The sequence below is a fragment of the Haemaphysalis longicornis genome, unplaced genomic scaffold (genome assembly GCF_048455015.1).
Source record: "Haemaphysalis longicornis isolate Haplotype H1 unplaced genomic scaffold, Haemaphysalis longicornis Haplotype H1 scaffold_5, whole genome shotgun sequence".
Lineage (NCBI taxonomy): Eukaryota > Metazoa > Arthropoda > Arachnida > Ixodida > Ixodidae > Haemaphysalis > Haemaphysalis longicornis.
The window spans coordinates 84,004,443-84,025,793 of record NW_027526385.1 but is presented as its reverse complement, the minus strand read 5'-3'; the positions used below and the strand labels follow the sequence as shown (position 1 = coordinate 84,025,793).

Here is a 21,351-nt window from a genome sequence, read left to right as displayed (position 1 = left end):
ATGTTCAACGACAACGTACATAGATAGCATATCCGCGATTGTCTTTTTCAGGCGTTCCGTTAGTCCGTTCGTTTGGAGGTGGTACGCCGTAGTTCTTCGGTGATCCATGTAGCTGTAGCGTAAGATTCCTGGCATAATCTCCACAGTGAAGGCCGTTCCGCGGCCCGTGATTAGGACTTCAGGGGCTTAATGTTGCAGCACAATTTGGTTTATGAATTACTTGGCGACTTCTTGTGCAGTGGCCCCCGGAAGAGCGGCGGTCTCGGCGTAGCGCGTACATTAGTCTGTCGCAATGACAATCCACTTGTTCTGTAATCGTGACGTAGGGAACGGGCCTAGAAGGTCCATTCCAATCTGTTGAAACGGCCTCGACGGGACAGCGATCGGTTGCAGTTGTCCGGCGGGTCTTGTCGGCGGTGGTTTTGTCGCCCGCAGTCATGGCAACTTCGAACGTAGTGGGTGACACCGGATGTAAGGCGGGGCCAGAAGTACTTGGCCTTGATTTTTGTAATAGGGCGAGCTGTTCCGAGGTGTCGGGAAGACGGGTCGTCATGGCTTCCTTCCAAAATTACGTCACGAAGGTCTGCGGGGATGACAAGTAGATAAGTCGTTTTCGTTCCGGAGCAAAATTTTGCTTCACGAGGACGGTATTTTTGAGGGTGAATGCTGCTAAGGTCCGCTTGAACGTCCTATTCACAGTGATGTTGCGTCCTTCGAGGTAGTCGATCATGACGCGCAGGTCGTGGTCGGCACGCTGCTGGGTGGGTAGGTCACTCTCTGTCACGACTCCGAAGAACGCTCTGTCTTCATGGGAGTCCTGTGGTGGTGGGTCGACGGGGGAGCGGGACAGGCAGTCGTCGTCGGAGTGTTTTCTGCCGGATTTGCAGAATATTGTAACATCGAACGTTTGCAGGCGCAAGCTCCATCGCCCAAGACGGCAAGAGGGGTCCTTCAAGTTGGCGAGCTAACACAGCGGATGGTGGTCTGTCACAACCTTGAACGGTCTACCATACACGTATGGACGAAATTTTGAAATGGCCCATATGATAGCCAGCCACACTTTTTCGGGGGCAGAGTAGTTTTTCTCCTCCTTCGGCAGACCACAGCTTCCATAGGCGATTACCTTTTCGCAACCGCTTTGCTTTTGGACGAGGACGGCACCCAAACCTATATCGCTTGCATCCGTGTACATTTCCGTTTCGTCTTTTTCGTCAAAATGAGCGAGCACGGGCGGGTGTTGAATGCGTTGTTGCAGCTCGCAGAATGCTTTTTCTTGGGCGTCTTCCAAGGCGAAGGGGTGCTATGTTTCCTCAAGCGCGTGAGTGGCTCTGCATTGCGTGCGAAGCTTGCCACAATGTGCCGGTAGTATGCGCATCGTCCTAGAAATCTTCGCACGCCGTTCTTGTCTTTCGGTATTGGGAAGTTCGCTATGGCTGATGTTTTCGCCTGGTCAGGCTGGACTCCAGCGGCGTTGACGACGTGTCCCAAAAACATGGGTTCCTCGTAAGCGAAGAGGAATTTTCGGGCTTTAGCGTTAACCCGATGAGCGAATACCCTCGAGTACAGACTCCAACCTTGCAAGGTGTTCATCGAAAGTCCGGGCAAATACCACAACATCGTCAAGGTACACGAGGCAGGTGTGCTTCTTGAGGCCAGCTATCACAGTGTCCATGACTCTGAAACGTCGGGTGCCGTGCAGAGCACAAACGGGATCAACCTGAACTCGTATAGACCGTCTGGGGTTATAAATGCGGTCTTTTCTCGGTCCCTCTCGTCCACGTCAATTTGACAGTAGCCGGTCTTCAGATCCATCGATGAGAAGCACTTTGCGTGGCAGAGGTGGTCGAGGGCGTCTTCGATTCGTGGCAGGGGGTACAGGTCTTTTTTGGTGATTTTGTTCAGTCTCTGGTAGTCAACGCACAACCTTAAAGTGCCCCCTTTTTTCTCTACGAGTACGACCGGCACTGCCCACGGACTTTTCAATGGCGGTATTATGTCGTCGGAGAGCATGTCGTAAATTTGAGTCCGGATAGCTTCGCGCTCGTGTGAAGAGACGCGGTATGGTGACCACCGGGGAGGTCGGGCTCCATCTTCGGTTATTATCCGGTGCTTCGTCAGAGGTGTCTGACGTAACTTTGAGTTCGGCGAAAAACACTCGCTGTAGTGATGAAGGAAAGGAAATAAGTAGTTTGTTTCTTCTTGCGGTAGTGCCAGATTCACGTCGAAAAGATGTTGAAGCTTGAAGGTTTCTTGGGGTGCGCGTTCAAAGTCGGCGACTGCTATCAGGTCACTTGTTTCTTGCGTTTCTTCGAGGGACGCAATTGAAGCTTCCGTGTTTAAAAGCCGGTATTCTTCGTTGAAATTGGTGACCAAAACTTGAGATTGGCGTTGCTTAAAGCACGGAATTCCTCTTGCGACGGAGACATCCCGCCCGGGGAGCTACCTTTGGTCACTCTCTACAATAGCGTCGCCGGCAGGAACAACACCTTCACAGTAGACGGTGATCATCAAGCTTGCGCGGTTTGGCAGGGTGACATGATTGATCATCGGCGATTCTAACAGCAGCACGGTATTCGGGGTTGGGTTCCGGCGTCATGGAATGATGGGAGGAAGAAGTTACGGACTTGGCCTTTAGATCAATTATTCCACCGTTGTCTGTCAAAAAGTCTATTCCGAGAGTTACGTCGTGCGAGAAGTTTGGCAAAATAACGAACGCGGCAGTAATGGGCGGCACATCCCGCGTCGTGCCATCTATGGTGACGCGGGATGTGCACGTTCCACTTGGCGTAACGAGGTGGCCTCCTGCTGTGCGTATGTGCGGACCGTCGCATCTGGTCATAACTTTCTTCAGCTTAAACACAAATGGTCCGCTCATTATTGAGTAGTCGGTTCCTGTGTCTGCGAGAACGACTACTTGAAAGCCGTCAAAGGACACCTTGACATTGGATGCCGCCTTCCTCGAGTTCCGGGCATTCCGGGTGCGTCGGGGCGTCACATTTCGGCTTGTGCGTGTTGACGGTCGGGCACTGTGCGTCGTCGTCACCTTTTCAGTGGCAGTCTCAGCCATGTCGGGTACGCTTCGCGCCGTGTAGCTGTCGTCCTGTTCGGGAGTCTCGTCAGGGTTACGTAGGGTCGTCATGATGATGGCATGTCGTGAATTATTTTATTCGGCGCGTACACGCGTCGTTGGAGGGTTTCCGGTTTTTCGCCGTAGAGCAACTTTACCTCCAGAAGTTGCTGCTTGTATTTTTCCCCGCGTAGGGTGCGGGACCTTCCACGGGCGAAGTCAGCATTGCTACGGCGATTCGGCGATTGCTACGGGTAGGGCCATGGCGAGCGGTTGAAACAGGCTGAGCCATGGCTTGTTTCAGAGGTATACTCGTCGACTTCTGGTGGTCGTTGGCGAGGGAGAGGGCGAGGTGCGTCGACGAAGAATCCTCTCAACTCTAGCCTCTGATAAGGGCAGTGGCAATAGATGGGGTTGGCATCTCCACAGTGGGAACACAGCGGGTGATTACCGGGCGATCGCCACACCTCGGTCTTCCTTGGCGCCTGGTTTCGGGTTACAGGGTGTCGGGCGGCGAACTTGGGCGGCGGTACGGCGGTGCCTCTTGACGACGTATTAAAACAGGGTGGGGTCGACGAACAGCCGCGGAGTAGGTCATAGCCTCTGGCTCGCGGGGTGCTTCGGACGGCATAGAAGTTCCCAAAGCCTGGCGTACTTCTTCCCGGATCACGTCAGTCACGGAAGCGACTTGAGGTTGCGGCGTCGTCGTCTGGAAAAGTTTCCGCAGCTCCCCCCTCACCACTGCACGGATGGTCTCCCGTAGTGAGTCGGAGTTAATAGCGCCAGCACCAATCATATCCGAATCCAGCGCATTGATTCTGCGGTCGTACTGCCTCGTTCGTATTTCAAGCGTCTTCTCCAATGGGGCCGCCTCAGACGCAAATTCGGAAACAGTCCTCGCGGGGTTGCGGACAAGGCATGCGAAGAGCTGTTGCTTAACCCGTCGCATCAGCAACCTTATTATCTTTTCTTCAGTCATTTCTGTGTCCGCACGGCGAAAAAGTCGCTTCATCTCCTTAACGAACAGGAGCACGCTTTCATTGGGATGCTGCGTGCGTGTCTGCAGCAGCTGCTCGGCCCGGTCCTTGCGTACCAGGGTCGTGAAAGTTTTCAAGAGCTCGGTCTTGAATTACTCCCAAGTTGTAAGCGTACGTTCGTGGTTCTCAAACCAAATGGGTGCGGAGTATTCAAGGTATAAATAGAGTTGCCTGAGTGTTTCGTCGTCATCCCACCGGTTAAACGTTCGGACTCTCTCAAGATGCTCCAGCCATTACTCAGGATCTTCCGTAGGTGACACATTGAATGATGGTGGTTCCCGGGGTTGCGTTGTTCATGGCACCGCTCATGACGTCTTCCGCATTCAATTTATCTGGCAGTAGTTCAAACTCAGGCGGGAGGCCATGCAGTCGGCGGCTGGCTCTAGTTGAACTGGCTTGGTGGATTCCAGAGGTTGTTGGTAGCATAAAGGATGCGTACCCCGCACCTTCACCCGATGTCACGTAGCCAAAGACGACGCAGCTGTCTTGAAGAAAAAGAGAAGTTTATTGGAGCGAACTTGTGCTCCCCTAACAACTCAAAGAATACACAGGCGGCGAAACAGCATTCAACAATGTGACGTGCGTAGACTTGTGTCGGCGATTAGAGTGCCGCGGCATCTGCTCAGCGGGAATTTATCACCCGGCGCGAAGGTTTCTGGAATAACAGAATTGTATCTAGAACACTGTAGACCAACGGATATTATTCTCGGCTTTTTACATTCGTTGGGAACGCTCTCCCTATCAGAAGAGATAACACATGCGGCACAGAAAGAAATAAGAGAACACCTGCCTCCCTCGGCACAGAGGCAAAAGCGATAACACAAGCCGGGGCAGCCGGGGGGCAAAAGCAAAACACAAATAAACAAACCCAATGCAATGTTCGCGGAAATAATTTGAGTGTGTGGGTCGAACCTTCAAAAAGCCATTGTCGACCTTCTTCAGAACGTTTCTGCAGGACGTTCTCTATGCCGATAGTGCCACGGGGAATCGCTGAAGACACAAGCATTTGGGCCTTTTTTTGGCTTGGTATTTTAGCTAGGCCCAAGCTTGAGACCATGACATACGAGGCGATCAGCTTGAGCCAGCTTTGAAAGCTTACTTATATCCAGTTCAACAAAAGTAAGGGGTAAGAGCACGCAGCATAATGTTCGTAACTGCTTCCACTTTCGTCAGTCCTCCTGCCAGTTCTTCCAGCGGTAGTTTGGCACTTACCAAACTCTTTACAAATGCTAGCTTTGCTTTTTTAACAAGTCGGTACTACCGGCAGCCTCCACACAAAAGAAGAGTTTCAACACCGCCGGTTGGGGCCGGCTTCAAGACAAGCCGCCTTATGACTGTTCCCCATTTAATGCCCAGAAGTCAAACAAGTTTCACCAAATCATCATTTCAAAGCGTTTGCATTCTACGTTTGAGACCAAGATACCCACCCAAATCAGCCAGAAAGTGTCAAGCCATAACATATTAGGAGAATGCATACACTGATATTCATGAGTTGACCGCAGTATATTTTGGAGAGATGTGCGATGCATGTTTTACTTTACGGTCAGTTGTGAGGAGAATGTTTCATTGTAGAACCGCCTAAATTCCAGCGGGAAGTCCCTTAGAAGTGAGCGCCTCCCGCAAAACCGTATAGTTTACGCGCGTGCGACCGAAGGAGGGTGTGACAGTGTAGTTCAGGGGTTCTGTGTGGCTGTGTGGTTGTGGCGCTATCGGGAAATAAACACATAGGTTGCCGGTCCTTTGGCGCTTAACAAAGCGCGGCCATACACAATTCAAAATCTGAAATTGATAAAGCTAAACCTCACGACATTGCTTCCCTGGAGGCGAAAAATTCAAAGTTGTCTACGCTAACAATTCATCGAAATTTAAAGTTTCGGAGACTTTCAGACCGCTTTAACGTCCACTTTAACGAACTCTGTCTCAGAATGATGCAACTCTTAAGGTCCGTCTTCGGTTATGCGCGGCATTCACAAATGTAGCCTTCTATTTGATCAAAATGGCCGCAAGTGATGGTTATGAATCTTCAGCCACTGAGGACACTATTCAGCATCTTTTAGTTGGTTGGTCACATTTATCATCAGGAGGACAACTTCTCCAGCCAACACTAGGACCCATGCTCTCCGTTCAACAGGTATAATGGCCCCGTCGAAGAACGTTGGCTATTCATTCAGTAGATTTTACTTAAAAAGCTTTTCACCCATCTTCCAATAGTCTTGAAAGGCGCTCTAAACCTAAAGGAAAACTGCACACAGCGGAAGATGTTATAGCGTGATTTACTTGAGAGGCAACCAGCAAATTCCACCGCCTACTTCCGATACACTGGGGGCACCTCTGCGCAGCCTGTTAGATATACCTTCCTTTTTCGGTTGCTCTCTTTGATACCTAGTTTACCCTTTCCCCCTTGCAGGAAAGCAACCTGGGTCTTAAACAGTGTAACATTCCCAGCTTTCATTCGCGTCTACCCTTCCTTTAATCATTCCCAGGTTTTTAGAAATCCCACTTCCGCAGTTTCTCTTGTATCATTGATTTTCAAAATGGGCTGGAGGTTCCTAAATATTTTAAAGTAAAAATCTCAAGCACCCCATTCTGCGTAAACGTGCCATCGGGGTTCTCCGGTAATAAAGTAGGCAACTGCCATGAAGAGTAAATAAACATAAAATACTTTTTCAGTGTAATGGGATTTGCGCAGTCGGTGCTCTACTAAGCTTCCTTACCATCCTAATGACGAGGCTTGCAATTTCACGTACAACATACCATAGAGAGTCTAAAACATGCGTGGGCCAAAAGTAACAAGGCCGCCAACACAAGCATAGCTTACATTGTCATTTTAAAATATTTTTCATGCGGTAAATGGCTCCACACGTCTCCATAGTTTAACAAAAGTCTGTACTTCAGGACACACACACACTTTGATTGGCGCCCTTTAATGGTACTAATACATGTAGCACTCAGGCTAAGGAATAAAGCATTCAATATTATTAAATCAAATATTTCTTGTGTTTATGATGAGAAAGTGGTGAAATGTCTCTGTCTGAATCTCTTGGCTGGCTTTATGTGTAGTCTTGTTTTTTTATGCTTTCTTTGTGCATGGCACCGCCCGCCTGAGTACGAATACATACAGGGTTTGTTTCATCCCAACTGGTTGTTCAATCTCTGCATTTTTTCAGTGCCGTTACAGAAATGTTACGGGTGCGAAGATCCGATGCTCCGACTTACGGGTGTTTCGGAGTTCTTCACATACAGTTTCAAGGATTATAATGTGAGTACAAACGTGTATGAATTAGGGAACTGCGCTTGATATACATATGCTGTAACCTTTCATTCCACATCGCTACTCCATTTTATCTAGCCATTTTTCTATTGGGAAGCTATCCTGCGTGATCTGAACGAAGTGTTGGACAGTGTCTCCAGTTCTGGCGACTTCGAAGTATTGCCCTATTTCTTGGGCAGAATAGTAGAACGTTTGGAAAACGTTGAAACATGTTGGGGTGAAGAAGAAAAAGCGAATGGTAACAAGAAGATTGGAGATATTTTAGCCAAAATTGTGGAAAAAGCAATGCTGAAGACCAGGCTTTTAAAGGGTGTTCCCGAGGTAAGCCTGTGAAGAATTTCTTAAAAGATTTTTTGTTTTTTAGTATAGCGGTCTGTGTATGATTATATAATATTTTTATGCTTTTTTTAATTCAGGATCGGCGAGTTCGAACGGCTTCATGTTTGTTCAGCATTCTCGAAGATTTTTCCCTGCAGAAGAACCTTTCCTCAAGCCGCTAGAAATATTTTACAGGACGGACCAACGAGCCATAAGTATCACTGAAGGAGGTTATTTGTAGAACATAGATATAAAACTTTGAGCACGAAGCGAAGCGATCAATATCCAAGATCTAGCGTAGCGGAGTTCTAGCTGTAATAAGACTGTGCCTTGATCCAACACAGCATGTTATCAATCTGAGGTAATAAAAATGAAAATAACCCAGTTTGTGTAGCATATTCTCTCTTTCTCAAATAGAAGGCCACAAATAAAACACATCGAACTGGAGTGGTTTTTTTCATGGGTCGACACAATGTTCGGAAGGAGACCTTATAAACGTATCGGCCTTAACTATGATGCGTAAGGAATTCTGTATACCATGGCAGTGAGCAGCGCTGCCACATACGTCACGTGATATAAAAAGAGGTAATACAAACTTTAAGCAGTGTAAACTAATCTATTACGGGACTTTTTATAGCTCTAAGCAACTATTGAAGCGCTCATAGAAAGTTAAACGGAGGCGCTCTCGTATGCACAGGAGATTGATTCATTGCTAATTGTATTCTTTCGGTAACGGGATGATGACGTATATTCTTACCAAAGAAAATATTTTGACTCTCTATGGTTTTTGTTTATTTGCAGCGCTGGTCTTGGGGCAGGCTCAAAATACTTTTTCTGTTACACGTCGTAGCTGTCCTAGGCGATATTCCCCACTCTGCTTTTTGTGAACCAGCATTCCCATCCTATTTGAGTCACCTCGGCAGCCTTGAAGTAAACTGCCCTTGTTCTATCCTTTGTTTCTTGATGTTCGGGACTCCGAGCATTCCCCTCGTGGAGATCTAGATGGATACACTCACATCCCAGCACTACGTGCCGCATAACTATCATCATCATCAGCCTACTCAGGTCCACTACAGGACAAAAGCCTATCCCATAGGCTTCGAACCACTTCTGTCCTCAGCTGTTCGAGTCCATAATTTACTGAGAATTTTTGTATTTCATTCTCCGTCGGCACATTGCCGTCCCTTGTGCTAGACTCATCTCTTGGTACCAAATCGGGTGCCCTAATTGTCAACTGGTTGTCCGTTTGTCGTGCTACATCGCCAGCCCGAGTGCATTTCTTTTTCTTTAATTGAACAATTTTATCTTCTACTCTACTTTTGTTCTATGACCCAGGTACCTCGTTATTTGTAGCTGTGTGTTGTTCCAAACATCATTAGTTCGAATGCCCATTAAGCCGAACAATTTTTGCTTGCTCGTTTAGGAAGGTGCCAAATTTCGTCCCTGTATGTCTTAACCAGCAGTTTACACTACTCGTAGTTTTTTTCTAGTGACAGAGGAAGTTTATTTTTGATTATTTGAAAGTGCTTGCCGAGGTTTACTTTAAACTCCTGATATCTAAACGTTATTTGAAACTCTTGCATCTGGTTCTGAGTTCATGGGGGTTTCTTAGTCATCAAGAGTTTCTTTCTTTGGTCTCTGAGTTTCAGCGTTAGGTTGCATATAATCTGCATATGATCACTGCCCCTAATTTTACTTAGCACGTGTACATCTTGCAAGACACCTGCGTTATTATTTAAAATGAAGTTCAGTTTTGTTTTTGTTGCACCGTGTCGACTTTTTATGTTCATTTACTATTCTTCCATTTGTAGAAGGATGTGTTCATCAACCTCAGGTTATTTCTCTTTGGAAATCCCAACAGAGTATCTCCTCGCTCTCTCATTCCGCCGTTGGGCGGTGCTGCGCGTGACGCAAGCGCGCTGTGCGCATGTGCAGCGCCCTCTCTCTACGTGGTCTCCTCTCCTTCGGGCACGCTGCGCATATAAGTGGAGTGCCGCGCTCCGGACGGTCTCTCAGTCGACGGTCGCCCGCGCTACCCTTGCTTTCTCTCTTTCTCTCTCTCTCTCTCGCATTACCCGACGATTGCTTACGGAATTCGAGTAATCTACCCAACGGAAACGCACAATGGACCCCCTTCAGCGTCGCATCACACCAGGGTTCCGGCGAGGGTAGGTGTGCGTAATTTTTGTTGCACCATGTCGACTTTTTATTTTTCAATTTCTATTCTTCCATTTGTAGAAGGATGTGTTCATCAACCTCAGGTTATTTCTCTTTAAATTGAAATCCCATCAGAATATCTCCTGTACTGTTTGGATTGTCTATGCTGCAGTTTCCCACTGACCTTTCACCTTTTGCGTCTTACCTAACTTTTAGTGAAATCTCGTATCACACTACTGAACTGTATTGTTCCCTGCTTCATTCCTGATTCGAGGTCCTCGTACAAGCTGTCTATGAATTCGTAATCGCAGCTGGTTGTTAGTGCATAGGCCTGAACTATCTTTAACCAGTGTCGCCTGTTTAGCTTGATCACAACAGCCACGCCTCTCTCGCTAAAGATTAAAAACTGTTCCAGGTTTTCTGCTATTTCTCTGTGGAGTAAGATTCCTGTCCAATGCTTTTTCTTACCTTAAGACCCACTGTAGTGCAGAATACGCCACATAATTAGATCAATGAAGCATTCTCCTCTCCGACCACCTTCACGTACCCATACAATATCCCACCTATTGCCTGAGAGGTCCTCTGTATTACAGCTAAGCTTCCCTCACTGGAGAATATGCGTTCGTTGAATGTTGGCAGGGTCAGTTTCTGTTGACGGCCTGTCCGAACCTACAGACTCTTAGCACCCTCTGCTGCAACGCTGTTCCGTCTGCTTCTGTGGAGAGGTACTCTTCAGCTACTGTGGTATTTGGATGAGTGTAGTTGGTTACTTATTTTATTCATAGTTTGTCTTTGCCACATGATTTTTCCCGCATTGTTTCTGTTTTTCCGGAGATCACGCACACCCCATCGTTTAATGTATACTTTCCTCCGAGACTTTTAGTTCTCAAGCATCCTCATTTAGCATGGAAAAGCAGTGCACTGACCTTTGAATTTTCGTAGAACTTTTTCGTTCTGAAGTCCGATTTTCTAGCCCTAGCAGTACACCTCTAACGACACTTTAGCTTCTATTATTTCTCTCCGTTTAAATTTTTCTATTCTCCTTGCTTCTTTTTGGGTTAGCTTGGCTTGCTTTGATGGTCCGCTGTACTTTCCGTATTTCATTGTTACCATTCTCGTCTTTTTCACATCGTCTCCACGCTTTCAATGCAGATGTACCGAAAAACTTTAGCTGTCAACATTCATGGATATATTGCGTCAAACTATCCTACCAAACACGTTTCACTCTGAGCTTCTTTGCCCACGTCTCCCAGCACTGCTTCATAATTGTTTTGCGTTCTGCTCCAAAGGCCAAATGGCCTATTGGTCTTCGTTCACTTCAACACATGGTAGAACGTCGGATGTTAGGCGGAGTACTGCATTCCCAAATTTAGGGTGTGTAACCTTTACTAGTTTATACAACCCTAGTACTTCCTCATCTTTGTGATATCCCCACAGAGCTCAATGTTTCATTATAGATGCGTTTCGCTTCCCTTTATTCTTAACTCGCTCCTCGTCAGTTCTAAATTGTCCTCTACTTTTATCCACACTCCCATTTATTTACATTCTTTGATTTTTCAATGCTGAATGGAGAGTTCATCAGTGCCAGTGTGATTGACAACCATTACTCGAGGTCGGTGTGTTCCTAACAACTAATATTTCTGAACGTTGCATGTCGCTGCACCTTCCCGTACGTACCTGGAATTCGCGAGCACTTGGTGCGTGTTCTGCGCCCATACAGTGTACAGGTAGCGCCCGTGCCAACACAAAAAATATCGGTACTCCCTGGTGCACGTGAAGGACAAGATCCCGAAGGAAAAGTTGATAAGCATTATCTGCAGCATTCCCTGCGAAGACTGCAACCGACGCTATGCCGGCGAGGCAGGAAATTTTCAGCAAAGGCTTGAGCAGCACATTTACGACGTAAGAAAGAAGAACGTGTTTTGTAACGCTCTCACCGAGCACGCGAAGTGACTTACCATAAAAAAGATTCGGCCATTGCGAAAATATTTGAAAAGATAACAATTGCAGCTCCCGGCTTTATGTTGAATCCCAGACAATCCAGACCACAGAGCACACACTTAATCGCAGTGACGGCAACTTCCCACACGTCTACGAAGGTTGCCTACGTCATATCTGAAGCAAACATAACCGGATAACTTTCGCCCCCACTTTTTATTGTGAACAAGGCAGCCGTACGGTAGCCGAAACGTCTATTTTGGATTTTAAACATTCTTGGTCGGTCCCAGTTTTTATTGTTGGCATGCCGCTCTGGTTATCAGCTAAAAGAACCACGTAATCTGCGTATAACAGTTCCTGAATGACCTGTTGTACTACATCGCCGAGCCACATACGCTTGAGGCTAAACTTGAATTTACATTCAGTTCTTTTCTATCACAACCATATAAAGCCTAACAGTATCGGGCTCAAAGAGCATTCCTGTTACAGTCCGCGATAGTTGTTCACGTGCTTTGCTCATTTTTGCCCTTCCGATGTTAGGTACATTTTATTATCTTGATAGACTGTTGCCAGGAACTGCATTACTCGTCATCTAAGCCCTGGAGATTCTGCACCCTCTACAACAGTTCTCTGTTTACGTTGTCACATGCCCGCTTATTGTCCAAAAACATCAATCATAAAGGTTTATTCTGAACTTTAGCAATTTCAATACAGGGTGTTATCCCGAAGAAATTCTCTATTCAGGTGCTTGTCTTGCGTTAATCGATTATGCAGTTCCCCAGGTTTTTCATTTTCTTCAAGCAACGCTTGAATTTGGATTTTATAGCCCGCAACACGAATCTGTACACCACTGACATTTCTTTGAGTGGTCCGTATGAATCAATACTGGCTTTGTTGCCTGCTCCTTTATGTTAAAAATTCACTTTCCTTTCTACATAATTGATTATTATTTGTTTTGTTGGTACCAACTTATCTATTGAGCTTAGAAACGCTGCCCTACATATTAATCCAAGCATGTTATTAGCTGCAGTGGCAATCCGTCCGGGCCCACTGATCATTAGGAGAAACACTGTGCTTTGATTTATCAAATCAGGGATGCTAAAATATATTGCCCTTTCCCCAGAATTCTGAGACACAGTTTTTGGTGTAGGCTTCCCTTCCTCTATTTGAAGAAACTTCTCATTATTCAATGTATGATTATCCACCAAATCCTACTCCACTTCTAAATATCTTCCTTCTTCATCAATAAAGATGTTTTGATGGATTTAATTTGTTGAGCTTGGTGATTTTACCCAGTTCCAAAACTTCTCGGACGCGCTTTTATCCTTTTCCCGTATTTCTGGCGTATACCACTCACTTTTTGACACCCAAGCTGTATACGGAGCTTTTAAAGAAAGGCAGCAGTTACTGGCTGAATGGCGAAAGGTCAGAGTCCACTGGATATCACTGAAAACATACGTGAGAGGCTGCATGAACAGAAACCTCAATATGAGCAGGCTTGGAGCGGTCGACGGCGACGACTTCTTGTTTGCACCGCACGCCTATGGTGATGGTCTGGCTATTACGTCCCAAAACTTTAAAAGGGCCATCGTATAGTGGAAATAGGGGCGGCTTTGTTGCGTCGTGTCGCCCGAACACATAAGAGTCCATGTAGGGAAATGTGAAAACCTTCCTGTTCCGGGCGATGCGAGGTGCTGTTGCGCTAGCCAAGCGCCAAGCTTGTCGATGTGGTCGGAGGCTGCTGGGGTGGAGAGTGCCTCGACGGAGAAGAATTCTCCCGAGAGACGCACTGTTGAGCCGTACACCATTTTCGCCGCGCTGAAGCCGAGGTCTTCCTTAACTATTGAGCGTAGGCCAAGAAGAACGAGCGGGAGCTTGTCCACCCAGTGCTAGCAATCGAGTTTCGCTTTCAGTCCTGCCTTGAGCTGCCTGTGCAAGCGCTCCACCATTCCGTTGCTGGTGGGGCCGTTGTATGCTGCAGCCTCGTGCCGGGGAGCGTCGAAAGCGCGGAAAAGAGGTTGCTGTACAACTGCCACCCCCGGGGAGTTGTTATGCGGGCGGGGCAGCCAAAGCGGGACACCAATGTTTGAATAAAGGCCTGCGCGACGGTCCCAGCTGATAATTCCGCGATTGGTATAGCTTCGGGCCGTCGGCTGTCTCTATCGATGCATGTGAGCAGGTATCTGAATCCTCGGCAGGGCGGTAGCGGTCCCACCAGGTCGAGATGAACGTGGTCGAACCGCAACTCAGGAGTCCGAAATTCCAGTAGTGCAGCCCGAGTGTGGCGAGTTACCTTCACTTGCTGACACGTTTCACGTGTCCGAGCCCAAAGTCGCACGTCCGCGTTGACGGCGGGCCAAACGAAGCGTTCTGTTATCAGCCGCTGGGTGGCGCGGACACCCGGGTGGCTGATGTAGTGGAAAGTGTTGAATACGACTCGACGAAAATTCAGTGGGACGAAACGTCGTAGTGTTGCCTGGGACGTATCGCAGGTTAGCGTGCCCTGGACTTAGGAAAGTGCAACCTCCGAAAGCATCAATGAAAATCCCACACCTATCTGCCTCGTCAACGCAGTGTCCTTCCGCTGAGCCGCGGCCATCGCCTCGAAGTCCGGGACTTTTGCTCCGGAAGCGTTGACGCAAAACAAGGCGTGGGCTGCTTCGTTTTGTACCCTGGGAACGTGGCGGATGTCTGTAGAAAACTCAGAACTGAAAGATAACTGACAAATTTCCCATTCTGCGAAGGAGGTACTGTTGTTGTTGAATACGTAGTTGAGGGGCTTGTTGTCTGTAAAGATGTAGAGCTCACGACCTTCGAGTAAGTAGCGGAAATGCTTAGTGGAACAATAGATTGCGAGGCACTCCCCTCTAAAAGTGCTGTACCGTAATTCTGGAGGCTTCAGGTGTTTCGAAAAGAAGACCGATGGCTTCCACTGGCACCCTCCTGTTGCTGCAGCACTGCTCCGACAGATGTAGAAGAGGCACCCACCATGACGCGTGTAGGAGCGTCTAGCAGTAGATAAATGAGAAGGGTAGCCACGGCCAGCTCGTACTTAGCCTTTAGGAAAGCATGCTGGTGTTCGTCAGACCAAGCAAATTCTGGATCCTTTTGGTTGTCTCGGCGCAGCAGGTCGGTCAATGGCTGGAGTAGCCGAGCACAAGACGGAATGAACCGCCAGTGGACGTTTAAGAGCCCAACGAACTCTCTCAGCTTGGGAAAGATATTGGATCAGCAAACGTGTTGACGGACGCTACCCTTGATACCAAAGGCATAATGCCTACAGCAGTGATGTGGTGTCTGAGGAACTTGAGAGCTTCGACACCAAACACGCAGTTTTGAGGTTTCAGCACCAGACCATGTTCATCCAGACGCCGAAAGAGCTGGCGCCGGTGCTGTTCATCCTCGGTAGGAGTTCTGCTGGGCAGCAAAATGTCATCCAAGTAGACAAAGACGAAAGAAAAACCCCGGTTGACCTTATTCATGAATCTTTGAAAGGTCTGTGCTGCATTTTTCTAGCTGTAGGGCATGCGGACAAACTCAAACAGGTTGAATGGAGTTGTTATGGCTGTTTTTGGTATGTGCTGCGGTTCGAAGAAGATTTGGTAGTACGCCGCTATGAAGTCGATCTTCCTGTATATTCTTGTACCTGCCCGCGGCACACTAAAATCATGAACGTGTGGCAGAGGATACTGGTCCGGCGTTGTCCAAGCGTTCAAGGCTCTGCAGTCACCGCATGGGCTCCAATCGTCCCCGTCTTCTTTAGGCACTATGTGCAACGGCGATAAAATGGTTGCTAGACGAAGGGAGAATAATTCCCAGTTGCAGCATATGCTCGAACTCACTGCGTGCAGCTTGAAGCCTGTTGCTGAACACCCGACGTGGCCGGGTGGTGACTTGCGGCCCGGTGGTGACGACGTGGTGAGTCATGTTCTGTTTCAACGGCTGTTCCGTGTTGCGGATCTTGGTGAGAGGAAGGAATTCGGCCAGGATGTGGTGGTAGGCAGATACTGGCTGGAAAGCGCGGATACCAGATGAGCAGATGTTTCGCTCCAAACCATGTACTTTCAGGGATGTGCTGTTATCCTTCAGGCAGTGGTCACGTACGCTCACATCCAGGTTGAAGTGGCTGAGAAAGTCTGCTCCGAGTATGGAGAAATGAACGTCCGCCACCACGAAGACACAGCGAAACAGGCACCTGAGTCCAATGTCTATTGTCAGCGAGTGGAAGCCGTACGTAGCGATGGCAGTGTTGTTAACCACCTGCAGCGACGATGTGTTCTTGCTACGTCGGAGATCCTCGGGGGTGCCGGGACAATAGAGATTTCGGCTCGGGTGTCGACTACCAGGCGTGAGTTGCTTACGCTGTCGACTACGAAGATGCGGTTGGGTGGCGGCCCGATGTCGTAAGCCGCCATTAACGACTGGGCGGAGCGTTTCCCGGAAACAAGCATGGTTGAGTGCAGCAGCTAGCAGCCGTGCCGAAACGACGGTGGTACCAGCAAACTCCATCCTGTCAATCCCGTGAATAGCTTCTGTGTGAAGAGCTTGGCTGCCTTGAACGGGATCGGTTGCGTCGTTGCTCGCCTTGTTGGGGAGCGCCAGACAGCGAATGTTGCTGCATGGTCTCGTTGAGTTGTGTCAATTTCTCCTCAACGTGCGACCGTCGATCTGGTTGTTTGTGTGTTCTTGCAGCAACTATGGGCGCGAAGTTTAGAGTAGATCATTCCGTGATACTATCGGCAAGTTGCACCGGTCGATCAAGGGTAGTCTCATCTGAACCCGCGAGAACCATGCGCACTGACTCGGGCAGCCGTTGCAGAAAATGTTCGCGAAGAAGTGCGAGCTGGCCGTCCTGACTCGCGTGCACACCGAGTAGTTGCCGCATCCGGTGCAGCAGTTGGGAAGGTCGTTGGTCGCCCAGCTCTTCCCGACATAACAGCTGCGAAGTCTGCTTTTTTCAAGCGCCTCGAGGCGGTCCAACACCGTCTTCTTGAGGGTGTCGTATTCCCTTTGTGTGGGGGCGAACCCAAAATATCGTCGATAGCGTCGGTGATCTCTGGGGGCAGGGTTGCGGCGACGTGAAGGTACTTCGTCGACTGCGAGGTGATGTGCTGTAGCTAAAACCAGGCTTCCACTTGGCTGAACCAACTTTTGGATTTTAGGCCAAACATTTGGTAGCTTGTGTTCTGTGGCGAAGACTGCAGGCGTGGAGACAGCAGTGTTGTCGTCAAAGCTCATCGCGGCGTGTTCGTTAGAGCGTTGTTTGGGTCGCCAATTTTGTAGCAGTCCATTATGTCGGCTTCTGAAGGAGGCGAGAGAGGAGATGTGGAGATGACTTGCAGTTTCAAGACAAGACTGCTTATTTCCCAAAGGTACGTGCGCTGAGAGCTTTCCCCAACGAGAGAATGAAGGGGAACCCCTCGGAGAGGAAAAAGGCCCCCCGAGCGAGCGGACGACAACGGCGCCGGGACTAATGCCAGGAGTCGGCCCGGCAACATGTTAAGCGCTCCCCCCGAAATGCGACCGTTGAAGAGCGCGGGTGAAGGACCCTAAGCCGGCCGTGGCGTAACCAATACGTGTCTTACACAAAGGCGAACGGTCGGCGAGCCAGCGGCAGAACGGGAAAAAAGAATGTGCACGGGTGCCGAGCGGCTTTCGCTACAACGCAAAGATTCCATCGACATATTTAAATTATAATATTGCCGCCATCACGCAGCCCCCTGTGGCTGCGAAAACGCACAGCTTCGTTGCCAGAGGCTGGAACAACAGCGCCATCTTGAACTGCTACTTTCTGCATCCTCTGACAACCATAAAACTCAAATGGAAGACAATATAAAAACTGCAAGTCCTTGCTACACCATGGGAGGATTGACTTCACCAACTCTAAAGCAAAATCAAAAGAACAAAACTTGTGGTTGATCCCTCTTTCATAGGAATCGGCAAAACACGAAAGTGAAAGGTTCCTTCACAGGAGCAGTTGAACTTTAAAGGAACCTCCTTCATGTGCGAAGGGTTTGCGAGCCTGACCGCGCAAGACGAAGTGACACCAACACGCAAGAAACAAAAAAACACAAAGGGTTCATTTTGGGACAACAAAGCGAAAATTGACATGCACAGGAACAGCAGCTTGAAACACAGGGGTCATGAAAACAACGCCAGCTCGGAGCGGGCCTTGAATCACGCGCTTCCCCGTACACGACGGCTCTGGTGTCGAGACGCCAACTGTCTGCGCTCATTAGCGCCATGATGCGCTACTTCCCTTCGCCTCTATTAGAAGGCAGCACCATCTGGATCGGTCTTGAAGAAGGACATCAGGCACGTTCGAGAGCTACTCACGCTTCGGGTCATAGCGCAGTATGTAGAGCACAACAAACCTCCCGTTGTGGTGAGAAGGCTCGAGAAATCATGGTCTCAAATCCGGGCACCGAAGCGTCATTGGCAGATTTTCTGGCGACGTCACTTCCTTGACGGATATGACGTGAGTTAGTTCTTGGTGTACCCGGGCATAAAACACTTTCCTGTCCAAAGAAAACAAAATGCGGTCACCTTCTCAATTCAGATGCGACCACTGTGGACACCACTGAGCTTGTGGCCTTCACTAGCCTTAAATGTGCCCTAAATTGGTCGCTTTTTCAGCGCGCTATGCCTAGTTAGGCATTTTTCCCTTCCGCGTTTACGGGTGATGTATTTACTCCAATTAACCAAGCTTTGACGTAACGTTTTTGCCTGTGACGTAGCCATTATGACGAAGCTAGCACTGAAGACGACGGTGGTGCTATTGGCGAGTAGCATATAATGTTGCAGCCAATCAGCGTTTCCGGTTTTGGGGGACACCACAGGTGGTTTTGGTGGCTCGGACGGCATCACAAGAGTGACACTGGCATGGTGTATTTTTGTAGGGATGAATGTCGCATATCGCCATCCATCACACATACATAGCTGAGGTTTTCCATATAGTGTGTCGTTTACGAGATATGAATAATGAATGAACCTGACAAGCACGGAGCGTCTTTTACAAGAAGAAACGCTACTCACGTTACCGCGGAAACCATTTGTATTCAAGTTAGACATAGACCGCGCATGAATCGGCCCACACTGCAGGCGCGAAAACATCTCGCCACTTGCAAGATCCGGGTTATTGCTGAAAGTAAGTTTCCAAACGCGTGAAAGAGGATGATAGTGGGGTGAAAGCGTGCTGGGTATCGTCGTTGTTGCGGCTTCATAAAGCAGTGACTGAACAACTGCGGCGATGCTAAATCGTTTGAGTAACCAAGACTCGGACAGACCTGTTCCCTGCGACACACACTAAAACTTTTTACGCCCAAAAGGTTGCTTCAGCTTGTCGCCACAGGAGCACCCTAAAAACTGAATATTTTCACCCTTTCGGGTGCTTGGATTCGGTCGCCGCAGGAGCACCCTTTGTGAAGCACACCAGAAGACGGGTGCTTTATAACACGCTTTTCGGCCCAAAAGTATCCTAGGGTGCTACTTAGCACCCCAATCTGTAGAAGCATCTTCTGCAAAAGCACCCTCCTAAAGGGGTACAGAAGGGGTGCGTCATCCTCGGTTCACAAATGGCGCTGCAGGTGTGAAACCACATATTGCACAATATGACACACGATTATGGTATGAAACGTTCGTGCTTTCCAAGCTCGGTTCTGTGAGAGATTCCATTGAAGCTCAACGTCAGCTGATAATTTCATTGAACTTATGTCACTGATTGTTAAAACATCAATTTTAAGAGTGAGGAGCGACATCTCAGTACTGAGTTATAACTTTAGAAGTAGTTCATTATTCAGAACTTCGTAAAAAACCAATTATATGTTCACTTTGCCGAACTGCAGTACACATCCTTCGAGCTTCACTGCACAGCATAACCATGCTATACAGTGAAAGCAATTAGGTGTGCAACACTTCAACCACTAGAAACTTCATTGAACCTTAAAACCCTTGGCTTCTCAGTATTGCATCAAACTTCCAATCACGGTAGCCACCTGCAATGTTTAGTGCCTTATTGTTGAGCTGAGCAGGAAAGTTTAATATGAAGGAAGGCCAAATGCAAAATGTATAGTTTCCTCCGTACTGCGGCTCGTATAATAGTTCCCTCCGTACTGCGGCTCATAATGTACTCATAAAAGTTGGGTGCTTAAGCCATTTATTTTCTTTTGCATTAGTTTTTTTTCCTTTACGAAAAAATATTCATATGGTACATCACTTGCAAGGTTTGGTGGTATATGGAGTTTTATAAGCATACATTTAAACTAAATGACCCCACATAGCAATAACAAGAACTGCAAACATCACAGAACAATGCATACAAGTTCCCTGGGGAAGCCAATGGTAGAAATGTAATGTCATTGTTCCTAAAATATTATTTTATTATGAGGCTAGCTTGTACATGGTGCCTTGCATTATGTCCCTGCCGGTGGATGCGGGGTCATTTGTCACTGTTGCAAATGAAAAGCCAAACAGCCTAGGCCCATTAGTTTTGGCTAGTATCACGAGGTGCCTCACGGCAAGCATTCTACGTCTATAGACTTGTTTAGAGTTGCCTATAACTGAAATCAGCAAAAGATTCTCTACAAAACATTCAGTCTATCCGCAGCTTTAGGTTTTGCTAATTTCCTTACTTGGGTTTCTTCTGCCTTTCTCAATAACATTTTTCTTTTGATAAGAAGGTGCATAAGCAAAAGCAAAAAGCTTTTCTGTAAACAATTGGTAGCTGTACAATTGTTACAAAATATTTTACTCTAAATATGGCAGCTAAACTGAATATATTTGCATTTAAAAACATTAAGAGACATTTAAATTGATCATAAATATTTAGCTGTATTTACGCATATGAAGTGCACTGCAGAGAGGGCTCTGGATAAGCTTTAACAACTTTGGGACATTTAAGGTGCTCCGAAATCTCTACACATGCGCTGTTCACTTTCTCTATCCATCAGGAAAATGGCTGCCAATTTAGACAGCGATTCTTAATAGTATTTGACTGTGCATTTTAAAATAATCTCAAACAGTATAGCCACAAAATTAATTTTTACAAGTATTAGATTGCGCATTACACCAGACATTGGACTACACTGTCAAGAGCTTTGAAATCTAGAATGACCTCTACAAAGCAAGCTTATACTGGTAGAATGTTTCATACCATATTTACTGTGTGTTCAGAGCTCACGTGTAAAGTATGGATACTGCTGCTTCAGCAAGAACCGAGGATGAGCACCCTTCCTGTTTCTGAAAAAAAAATAACAGAGGAAATGCCTTAAGCAGGATTCTGAAACAGGGTGGAAAGACAGAAGAATGAACAAGAAATTCTTTCAAAACATGTAAAGCAATGCAAACAAATATTATTTCAACTTCATTTCTACAAACGACCACCTCATGAAGACTGGTGATGGGCTATTGGCTCAAAAAAAAGCAGAAAACACCTATATAAATGCTACAGGGAGCCTTCGCAGCCAAAAATTGTTTGAGCATCTAAACTTTGATTGATTGATTGATTGATTGATTGATTGATTGTAGGGTTTTACGCGAAGACGCAACGCAGCCGATAAGGCGCG

At 47.5% G+C, this 21,351-nt stretch overlaps 1 long non-coding RNA gene across 1 annotated transcript; it reads left to right on the top strand.

Annotated features, from left to right (window-relative positions):
* Positions 1–7,245: 7,245 nt before the first annotated feature.
* On the top strand, positions 7,246–7,984 carry LOC144139309 (uncharacterized). Its single transcript, XR_013316141.1, has 3 exons — positions 7,246–7,363; positions 7,454–7,696; positions 7,792–7,984. It is a non-coding gene; the product is annotated as an uncharacterized LOC144139309 (long non-coding RNA).
* Positions 7,985–21,351: the final 13,367 nt, after the last annotated feature.